The 11,239-nt window shown below is 40.3% G+C and overlaps 1 long non-coding RNA gene across 1 annotated transcript in view; it reads left to right on the top strand.

Annotated features, from left to right (window-relative positions):
- The first annotated feature begins 5,668 nt into the window (after nucleotides 1-5,668).
- LOC108283194 overlaps nucleotides 5,669-11,239 on the top strand; it is a 15,331-nt gene continuing 9,760 nt past the window's right edge. Inside the window, exons 1-2 of the long non-coding RNA XR_001816716.2 lie at nucleotides 5,669-5,683; nucleotides 7,190-7,191. This is a non-coding gene — a long non-coding RNA (uncharacterized LOC108283194). The remainder of the gene's footprint in view (nucleotides 5,684-7,189; nucleotides 7,192-11,239) is intronic.

Consider the following 11,239-nt stretch of genomic DNA (forward strand, 5'->3'; position numbering starts at 1 on the left):
TTAGTAGAGACGGGGTTTCACCATGTTGACCAGGATGGCCTCGATCTCTTGACCTCGTGATCCACCCGCCTCGGCCTCCCAAAGTGCTGGGATTACAGGCTTGAGCCACCGTGCCCCACCTGAAATTTTTTTTTAACTCAAAAATTGTCTTGTCTAACCTTCCATTTTGGAAAATATAAGCAAGTATTTTATATCTGTGTGCGTGCACACATGGGCACACACACACACACGTATCTCCGCCTTTTAGATAAACAGAACCATACTGCATACATTTTTTCCACCTCTTTTCAGTTAATAGCATATCCTGGAGCTTGCTTCATGGCAGTATATAAAAACATTCCTCATTCCTTCATTGGGTGCACTACGGCTCCAGTCTCTCACAGATAAACATTTGAGCTGTTTCCAGTTAGTTGCTTTTTTTTTTGAGATGGAGTCTTGCCCTGTCACCCAGGCTGGAGTGCAATGACGTGATCTCAGCTCACTGCAACCTCTGCATCCCGGGTTCAAGTGACTCTTCTGCCTCAACTCCCGAGTAGCTGGGGTTACAGGTGTGGACAACCACCCCCTAGCTAATTTTTGTATTTTTAGTGGGGTCTGAGTTTCACTGGGTTAGCCAGGATGGTCTCGATCTCCTGACCTCAGGTGATCTGCCCACCTCAGCCTCCCTAAGTGCTGGGATTACAGGCGTGAGCCACCATGCCTGGCCTCAGTTATTTGCTATTACAAGTGCTGCAGTGTGTAGCCTTCCAGACACTTTATTAAGCTTTTATAAGTATGATGGTATTTTATGGAATCTGAAACCCCATTGATTATAAGAGACACCTTTACTCCATATAACAGTAAAAAAGAAAACACCCTAGCAATTAACTGTAAAATTCCATTGATTATAAAATGAATCTCAATTTCAGAGCTGTAAAATGTAAAAAAGTATACATCTTAACATTTAGGAAATTAAAATCTCATGTAATCCTCATAACAACCTAAAAGGAAAGTGCATATAACTATCATGAGCCCCATAAAGAAACAAACCTTTTCTTGATTTTGGCTCTAATATCTTTTTAAAAAATACTTTTTAATATTTTAAAAATAGAGACAAGGGCTTACTCTGTTGGCGAGGCTGGTCTCAAACTCCTGGCCTCAAGGAATTCTGCCTTGGCCTCCCAAAGTGCTGGAATTACAGCCATCATACCTGGTCATTTGGCTCTAATCTCAGCCCCAAGAACTATGCTGAGTATGTAATAGGCGCTTAAATATTTGTTGAATGAATGAATGAGCCCCCATTTTACAAATGAGGAAACTCTGAGGTGTAAAAGGTAAGAAGCCTGACTGAGAGCAATCGTTTACTGCCAGAGCCTGGATTTGAACCAAGAAAGTTATAACTCATACCTGCTGCACTCCCCACCATAAATTCATGAGTACCCAGGCAGGCATAGTGGCTCACATCTGTAATCCCAGCCAGCACTTTGGGAGGTTGAGGTGGGCGGATTGCTTGAACTCAGGGGATCAGCTTGGGTAACATGGTGAAACCTGGTCTCTACCAAAAATACCAAAAAAAGCCTGGGCACGGTGGCTCATGCCTGTAATCCCGGCACTTTGGGAGGCCTAGGTGAGCGGATCACTTGAGGTCAGGAGTTTGAGACCAGCCTGGACAACATGGTGAAACCCGATCTCTAAAAAAAAAAAGAATTAGCTGAGCATAGTGACATGAACCTGTGGTCCCAGCTACATGGGGCTGAGGCGGGAGGAGGATCCCTTGAGCCTGGGAGGTGGAGGTTGCAGTGAGCCAAAATCCAGTCTAGCCATTGCACTCCAACCTGGTGACACCGTGAGACCCCATCTCAAATAATAATTCATGATTACTAGTTAGAGAGGGCCCTGAATAATCCTATTGCTTTTCTCTGGTCAACTTGCCCTCCCACCATGGAGCAACAATTATTGTAAACCCTCACTCCTTCCAAACCTCAAAGATCCTCTCTCCCAGCTCCCCTTGACCCACTCCCAGAGTGATTAGAGAACCTTGCCTCCTGTTGCATAGGCAACACAAAGTCATGACATAAGAACCCTCTCCGCTTCTTACTGAACATGCAAATCTTCCTGTATTCTCAGTAATTCTCTCCTCCTTCCCTCTGTGCCTATATAGGATGTGCCCTTTGTCCTACCAAAGGCTGATTCCTCCACTGGGGCTGGGGATTCTATCTCTCTTGCCTTCCTTTACACTAGTAGTTACCTCTTTTTCCCTGTAAATTCAACCTGTCCCGCTGTATGAATTAGGATTCAGCTTGGCTGCATAGAAGAAAAAAATCAAATGAATTGTGGCTTAAATGAGAGAAATGTTTTCGCTCTCCTGTATTTATTTAAATTTTAATTTGTCTGAGTATGTGATGCTTACACATTGTATAAAAATTAGAAGGTACAGCTGGGCGCGGTGGCTCACGCCTGTAATCCCAGCACTTTGGGAGGCCGAGGCAGGTGGATCACGAGGTCAAGAGATCNTTTTTTTTTTTTTTTTTGTAGAGACAGTTTCACCATGTTGGTCTTGAACTGCTGACCTCAAGTGATCTACTGGCCCTGGCCTCCCCAAGTGCTGGGATTACAGGCATGAGCCACTGAGTCTGGCCAAAAGTTAACAGTTTTATAAAATATCAAATATCATCATTATTATCACATGAAGTAAGAAGACTATGTGTTCTTAGAAAGGACGAACATAAGCATTTGCAAGAAATACTCAAAGATTTTTGGTTTTAATTTTTATCCTTGAAGTCAGCATTCTGAAAAACAGCAGGAGTTCTGCAGAGGTGCTTAGAAATCAGGAATGAGGGTAGCAGCCTTCAGTTTTATATCGAAGAGTGATTTCATTTAAACACCAGATCTGGAGTTTTAAAAAGGGGGAAAAAAGTTTGAAAACCATGACTGCAGATGTATATGTTTAAATCCTTTCAGTATTAACTGATTGATGGTGACCTTCCCTTGAATTCTAAAGTGGAGAACTGGAGGCTCTTCTATGGTGAGGCAGTCAGACCCATAGCTGGGCTGAAACCCACTGTCAGGAGTGTTAGCTTTGAACCATAATGGCCCAAGTTTATAAGAGCCAAGGATATAGTTGTGTTTGTATCCCTTGGAGATTATTCTTAAGCAAAAGGACAGTGATGGGGTGGGAGGAGAGTGCACTTGGGATGTGTGTTTGTCCTTATAAGCAAATGCATGATCATGTTTTCACTCAGTGTTATAATGCAATAATTATTTTGGAAGAAAAATTTCACACCGGGGCTATATCAGCATTTTTCACAAGGATTTCCTGCCTGTTTTCTGGGCTGCCTTACTCACTCTACTGTAAAATCCTTGAAGGGAAAGACTCTGGGTTGTTTACCTTTGTGCCACCAGCACCTTAGCAATACCTGGCAAAAATATTTGAAATACTTACAAAATTTAATAATCTGGCAAGCTACCAACAAAATGATAGAAAGCATTAGCAGGTGCCATTTGTGGATTTTTTTTTTTTTTTTTTTTTGGGTTTTTTTTTTTTTTTTTTTTTTGTTTTTTTTTTTTTTTTTTTTTTTTTTTTGAGGTGGTGTCTTGCTCTGTTGCCCAGGCTGGAACGCAGCAGTGAGATCTCAACTCACTGCAACCTCTGCCTCCCAGGTTCAAGTGATTCCCCTGCCTCAGCCTCCCAAGTAGCTGGGACTACAGGCATGCACCACCACTTGCGTAGAGATGGGGTTTCACACATATTGATCAGGCTGGTCTTGAACTCTTGACCTCATGATCTGCTAGCCTTGGCCTCCCAAAGTTCTGGGATTACAGGTGTGAGCCACCTCGTTCAGCCCATTTGCTAATTCTTTTTGGAAACGAATACAACCAAAGGGAGCTCCTGGTCCCAGTATTCTCCATCATAAACATTCTCGTCCCTACACCTAGAGCTTCCATAGTTTTTATAAGGTTGAGTTATTCAAAAGATTGTACTGTAAACCTGGAAAGCCTGTTTTTCTGGAAGGCCACAGTTTTAAATAAATGTGCCATTTGAATTATTCCTAAAATAACATTTCAGAAAACCGTTGCAAATATTTTCTCCTTTGAATTAGATTTTGCAAAACATGAAGATGCTACATTTTCTGAGTCAAACAAAATTTTGCTGTGAATATGGCTGATACATCTTAACCTAATTTGCTTTCTACAAATAGACAAGTATCAATTTATATATATATATATATAAATTGATACTTTTTTTTTTTTTTTTTTGAGATGGAGTCTTGCTCTGTCGAGCAGGCTGGAGTGCAGTGGCACGATCTTGGCTCACTGCAACCTCTGCCTTCTGAGTTTAAGTGATTCTCTTGCCTCAGCCTCCTGAGTAGCTGGGATTACAGATGCCTGACACCATGCCTGGCTAATTTTTGTATTTTTTTTTTTTGTATAGACCGGGTTTCACTAACTTGGCCAGACTGGTCTTGAACTCCTGACCTCGTGATCCACCCGCATTGGCCTCCTAAAGTCCTGGGATTATAATTTTTTATTTTTTTTGAGACAGAGTAGTCTCACTCTGTCACCCAGACTGGAGTGCAGTGATACGGTCTTCGCTCACTGCCACCTGTGCCTTCCAGGCTCAAGCGATTCTCATGCCTTAGTTTCCCGCGTGCTGGGATTACAGGTGTGTGCCACCACACTCAGCTAACCTTTTATATTTTTGGTAGAGATGGGTTTCACCATATTGGCCAGGCTGGTCTTGAACTTCTGACCTCAAGTGATCCACCCGCCTCAACCTTCCAAAGTGCTGGGATTACAAGTGTGAGCCACTGCGCTTGGCTTGTCTGCTTTGATTTATTCATTTTTTTGTTGGTGGGTAAGAGTGGGGCTACAGCTGGGGCTGTGGGGTCATGGTATCATTTAGAAGCCTTGAAAAGACTGAAGACGTGAAACCACCTTTTTGAACAGTGGGAAAGAGAACATTTCAAGAAATATAGTAGGATTGTCAAGTATGCTAGGAAGCCAACTGAGATTTTGGGCCATGAATTTAAGGAAAATTAATGGATATGATGAATAAGATCAGTTGAGCAGTATTTGGCTGCTCCCATGCAGACCCAGGGTGAGCAGATTGTTGGGTATAAGCAGAGTTGGAGACTTTCCTAATTGAATACAACAGAGTAAGCTCAGGAAGAGAGGGGCAAGGGCTTTAAGGATGTTTGCAAAGGAATAATTGCAAACATGAGCTGCAGCTTTTAGGCTAGCTAAAGAAAAAGATGTGAGGACATGGATAGCTGATTATAGTTGAGAAAATGATAGAGTCTAAGGATGAGAGTTCTTCATGAAATTGAAGAGTTGCTGAAGCAGGAGTTCTTGAGACGAGGATCCAGAAGGATGGGGGATGCTGGTCAGAGAATGGGACTCTGGATGTTACAGCATCAGCAGTGTGCAGCGATTGTCATGACAAAAAGAATGCCGGCTTGTCTGAGAGGGCATGGAAAGAGCTGAGGAACTGAGGCCAAGATGTCAGATGGAATATCCATATGAACGGTGAAATCACTTTTTTTTTTTTTTTTGAGACAGAGTCTCACTCTGTCACCAGGCTAGGGTGCAGTGGCACCATCTTGGCTCACTGCAACTTCCGACTCCCTGATTCAAGCGATTCTCCTGCCTCAGCCTCCCAGTAGCTGGGATTACAGTCACGAGCCACCACACCTAGCTAATTTTTGTATTTTCATTAGAAACAGGATTTTACCATGTTGGCCAGGATGGTCTCGATCTCCTGACCTCATGATCCGCCCACCTCGGCCCCCTAAAGTGCTGGGATTACAGGTGTGAGCCACCGCAAGCCACCTGGCTTGAAATTAGTTTAAAAAGAGACACACACACACACACACACACACACACAGAGAAAGAGGGACAGAGAGATGAAAAGGAGAGCAATGAGCCAGGTGGGGTGAGGACTGATTATGTCTTGACTCAAGGCAGGCCTGGGCTTCACATTTTTTGGCTTTCTGAGGGGAGGATATCTCCAAGAAAAAAAGTAAGAGGCACAAAGCAAAATGAAAGGAAAAAGCCAAGAGCATTTGTCCCGGCCCAGTGTTCTAGTGTGGTTGCCTGACAGTGAACTGCAAGTGCAGTGTAACCTTAACCCAGGAATGCTCAAGTCTGAGCATTCGAGTAGGGCCCAGTGGACGTAAGAGCACAGTTCTCAGCTCATTCTCCATAGGTACATGTGGGCTTTCTTACCTGCTGGGAGAATCCACAGACGTCATTAGACTCTCAAAGTGAGCATGACTCCAAAAAGTCAAGAGCCATCACAGAGGTCAGAGTGTGTTCCCTCTAAAGGGGAGATGAGCAAAATCACAGTCAACTGCACTGTACTATTAATGATGATAACAGTAACAATGATAACGGCTGATATTTACTGAGTACTTCCTTCCTTTTTTGTGTGTGTGTAAGGTGAGGTCTTGCTCTGTTGCCTAGTCTGGAGTATAGTGGTACAATCACAGCTCACTGTAGCCTTGAACTCCTGGGCTCAGCAATCCTTTTGCCTCAGCCTCCCGGGTAGCTGGGACAATAGGGACTAGGTACGAGCCACCATAACTGGGTAATTTTCTTTTTATTTTTAATTTTGTAGAGACAGGGGTCTCACTTTGCTGCCTAGGCTGGTCTCGAACTTCTGGCTTCAAGCAATCCTCCTGGTTTAGCCTCCCAAAATGTTGACACTATAGGCCTGAGCCACTGTGTCTGTCCTTTATTATTTTCTATGTGCCAGATCTCATGCAAAAGAAAACATGCTCACTGAAGTGTCTCACAAGAAATGAATGAAAAGGCATTCCATTTTAAGTATCAGTCTTTGGTGAGTTGGTTACCATGAGTCCTTTCATCAGAGACCAACCAACTCTCTGAATCACCAATCAAATTTACTTTCAGGACTTACATAGTGAACTTCCCTTTGGTGACCGCATTGATATAAAGTAACTAAGTGAGGCCTCTCTGGAGTCGTCACCCTGTCTCTGTAAATCTATATCTTATTGGTTGCTTCATTAGGTTGCTTTCTTCAAAGTATTTTCTTTCAATGGCAATTTACCCTGTGAGGCAAAATAAGTGAGTACTTCATATAGGAAATGAAAATAACATTAAAATTTGAGATTTTTGGTTGGGTGTCCTGGCTTATACCTGTAATCCCAGCATTTTGGGAGGCTGACGCAGGAGGATCGCTTTAGCCCAGGAGTTCAAGACCAGCCTGGCAACATAGTGAGACCTCATCTCTACAAGAAACTAAAATGTGTGTGTTTGTGTACACACATGTATACATACATGTATATACATAATTTGACGTGTTTAAGATATGGGGAATATATGGTTATTTGCCTTAATCTATCAAAAACTTCTAGGTTTGAGATACCCTTCTTACAAATCATTGATAAAATATGAATTCAAAATTTGTCAAGATTTTTAAATGATAAAATCCAGCTTTAGTAAGCATATAAAGAAACTCATGCTCTGGTACATTGCTAGTCAATTAATATAATAGCAGTATTTTTTTTAAATCAAGTGCTTAAAAATATTCGTACTTAGAAATTTTCTTTCTAGGTTTTTTTCTTATGGTGTAATTACTGATACAAATAGAGCTATATTTTGGGAGTATTAATTAAGTTAAAGATATTATTCTGAAAACAATCTCTAAGGATTCAGTAAGAGATTAGTTTAATTATTATACACCTGTACAATGGAATATAATGCAACCATTAAAAATTAGGTTGATCAGTCACACCACTGGAAAAAAAAAAAGAAAAAAAGAAAAAAAATTAGGTTAAATATTTAATGACATGAGAGGATATTAGTGGCCTATTAAGAGAAAAATGTTGGCGGGCTCAGTGGCTCAAGCCTGTAATCCCAGCACTTTGGGAGGCCAGGCGGGTGGATCACGAGGTCAGGAGATCAAGGCTATCCTGGCCAACATGGTGAAACCTGTCTTCACTAAAAATACAAAAATTAGCTGGGCGTGGTGGCCCGTGCCTGTAGTCCCAGCTACTTGGGAGGCTGAGGCAGGAGAGTTGCTTGAACTCGGGAGGCAGAGGCTACAGTGAGCCAAGATTGTGCCACTGCACTCCAGCCTGGCACCTGGTGACAGAGTGAGACTCTGTCTCCAAAAAAAAAAAAAAAAAGAGAGAGAGAAAAGTTAAAAACTGCATGCTTGGTATGACTCAATGGTTTTGAAAAAACAAATGGGGAAAAATATATATGAAAAAAGATGAATTCATAGCAAATACTGATAGTTGCACAAGGATAGACATATAGGTCAAAAAAATAGAAAGTCCAGAAATAAACCCCTACATTTATGGTCAATCGATTTTGAATACGGCTTTCTGGACAAATCAATGAGGATAAAGAATAATCTTTTCAATAAATGGTGCTGGGATGACTGGATATTCATGTATAAAAGAATTAAGTTTAACCCCAACCTCACACGTACCAAAAATTAAATCAAATGGATCAGACTCTGAGGTCAGAGCTCAAGTTAGAAAATTTGTAGAAGAAAATACAGGTATAATTTTCATGACCTTGAGTCAGACAAAAGCTTCTAAGATACAACACTAAAAGTATAAGAGACAAAAGAAAAAAATAGAAAATTAGACTTTGCCAAGTTAAAAACTTTTGTGCTGCAAGTGATACTATCATGATAATAAAGGACAATTCACAGAATAGGACAAATGATTTGTAATTAATATATCTGATAAGAGACTTGTATCCAGAATTTATAATGAGGTCATAATAACTCAATTATAAAAAGAAAAATAACCAAAATTTTAAAAGGACAGAGCATCTGAATAGACCATTTTCCATAGAAGATATACAGATAACCAGTACATGAAAAGATGCTCAACATCATTAGTCATTAGAGAAATGCAAATCAAAGGCACAATGAGATACCACTTCACACCCACTAGGATAGCCATATATATATATATGCACATATATATGTCTTTTATTTAAAACAATTCTTTTACACATGTGTATATATATATATATATATATATATATATATATATATATATATATATATGTAGTTGAGACAATATAAAGGTTGTCAGGATGTGGAGAAATTGGGAGAAGCTGGAACCTTGTACATTACTGATGGGAATGTAAAATGGTACAGCCATTTTGGAGAATAATCGAGCAGTTCCTCAAAATGTTTAGCGTAGGGATACCATATGACCCAGAAATTTTAGTTTCCTAGATTCTAAGAGAATTAACCACAAGTATTCAAACAAAAACCTGTACATGAATATTTATAGCAGCCTTATTCATGACAGCCAGGAAGTGGAAACAACCCAATGTCCACACAATAAATGGATAAACAAATTGTTATATGCATACAATGGAATATTATTCAGCCATTAAAAAAATTAAGTACTGATACATGCTACAACATGGAGGAATCTTGAAAACATTATGCCAAGTGAAAGAAATCAGTTGCAAAAGACCACATACTGTGATTCTATTTATATGAAATATCCAGAATATGCAAATCTCTAGAGATAAAAAGTAGCTTAGTAGTTGCTTAGGGATAAGTGGGGGGAAATGTGTGTTAGGGGAACTGGGGAGTGATGCTAATAGGTTTCTTTTTGGGGTGATGAAATGTTCTAAAACTAGGTGCTGATGATGGTACAACTCTAAATACACTTAAAAAACTGAGTTGTACACTTTCAATGGATGAATTACATGGGATGTGAATCTTAAAGCTGTTAAAAGTGTTAGCAGTAGTTATCGCTGGATGGTGAGCTTGTGGTGTTTTTTTTTTTTTTCATATATATCTTTTACAATAAAAAAGTGTTTTCAGTTGTAAGAAAAAAGAAACAGTTATTGGTTTTAGTGGATTATCTCAACAAGGCAACAGAGTTAAGCAGAAAGCTTCAGGGGTTTGAGAGCATTCTTAAGAGCATTCTTTTTTCTCTTTCTTTCTTTTCTTTTCTTTCTTTCTTTCTCTCTCTCTCTCCCCCCCTCTGTCTTTCTCTTTTCTTTTCTTTTCTTTGTTTTTTGAGACAAGCTCGCTCTCTGTCGCACGGGCTGGAGTGCGGCGGCACGATTCCAGCTCACCCACTCAACCTCCCTCCCAGGATCGAGCAACGCTGTCTCCGCTTCCCGAGTAGAAGGTGACTACAGGCGCGCGCCCTCACGCCCGGGTAGTTGCCGCCGTGTTGCCCAGCCTGATCTCCAGCTCCTGAGCTCAGGTGATCCGCCTCCTTGGCCTCTCAAAGTGCTGGATTACAGGGGTGAGCCACCGCAAAAGAAAACTGCTCCATTGTCTCATCTTATTTCCCACATCTTATTGTTCTCCACTGTAAAACAGAAGTTTTTTTTCCTCTTAAAATAACGAAACCTGTGAGTGTTTCTATTTTCTTTATTTTATGCAGGATTCATTTCAGGCTGAATGCCTTTCCATTTTTGACTTCTCATTACTGCATCACAAGAAACTTCTGCACTTCGAAATCGTAATTTTGATGGGAATACATTCAGTGTGCTTTCAGAAATTGAGCTTAATACTTTAATCCAATTTAACAGATTGTATTCTTGCTCTTTACTTATCCCAGGACCAGATATCATTTGGTTATAATCCCTTAACAGTTATAAATGTTAACAACAATGAATGCAGCTTGCAAAATAGGTTTCAATTTGACAGTATAATAATATGCTGTGAGAATTAAAATGACGTTAAAATATAAAAAGTCTACAAATTATGTGAAAGCATTGTCAAAATTAGGGATTTTCTGTTTATTACAGCATATTTTGATATGTTGATTGATCAATTATTGCAGGTAGGTAGATTATTCAGTGTTAGATGATAACTGGACTTAAGTATGAAAGATCATAGTTGCTTAAAAGAGATCTTAGTTGAAAGGCAGTACTACTCAAACAGTGACAAAAATCCATAAACATGTTATAATATCAAATTTCCCTCTTAGATATATACCATGAAATTTAAAATGACTAAACTGTGGGGACAGAGCCCGCAAAATCTGAAATAACTGATGGAAAAGGACTTGCAAAAGTTAAGAATTTTGTGTGCGTGTGTGAGACAGAGTATCACTCTGCTGCCCAGGCCGGAGTGCAGTGGCATAATCTCGGCTCACTACAACCTCCACCCAAGTTCAAGCGATTCTTTGCCTTGGCCTCCCGAGTAGCTGGGACTACAGGTGCATGCCACCACACTTCGCTAATTTGTGTGTGTGTGTGTGGTTTTTTTTTTTTTTTTTTTTTTTTGTAGAGACAGTTT

Source organism: Cebus imitator, unplaced genomic scaffold, assembly GCF_001604975.1.
Source record: "Cebus imitator isolate Cc_AM_T3 unplaced genomic scaffold, Cebus_imitator-1.0 Scaffold257, whole genome shotgun sequence".
Lineage (NCBI taxonomy): Eukaryota > Metazoa > Chordata > Mammalia > Primates > Cebidae > Cebus > Cebus imitator.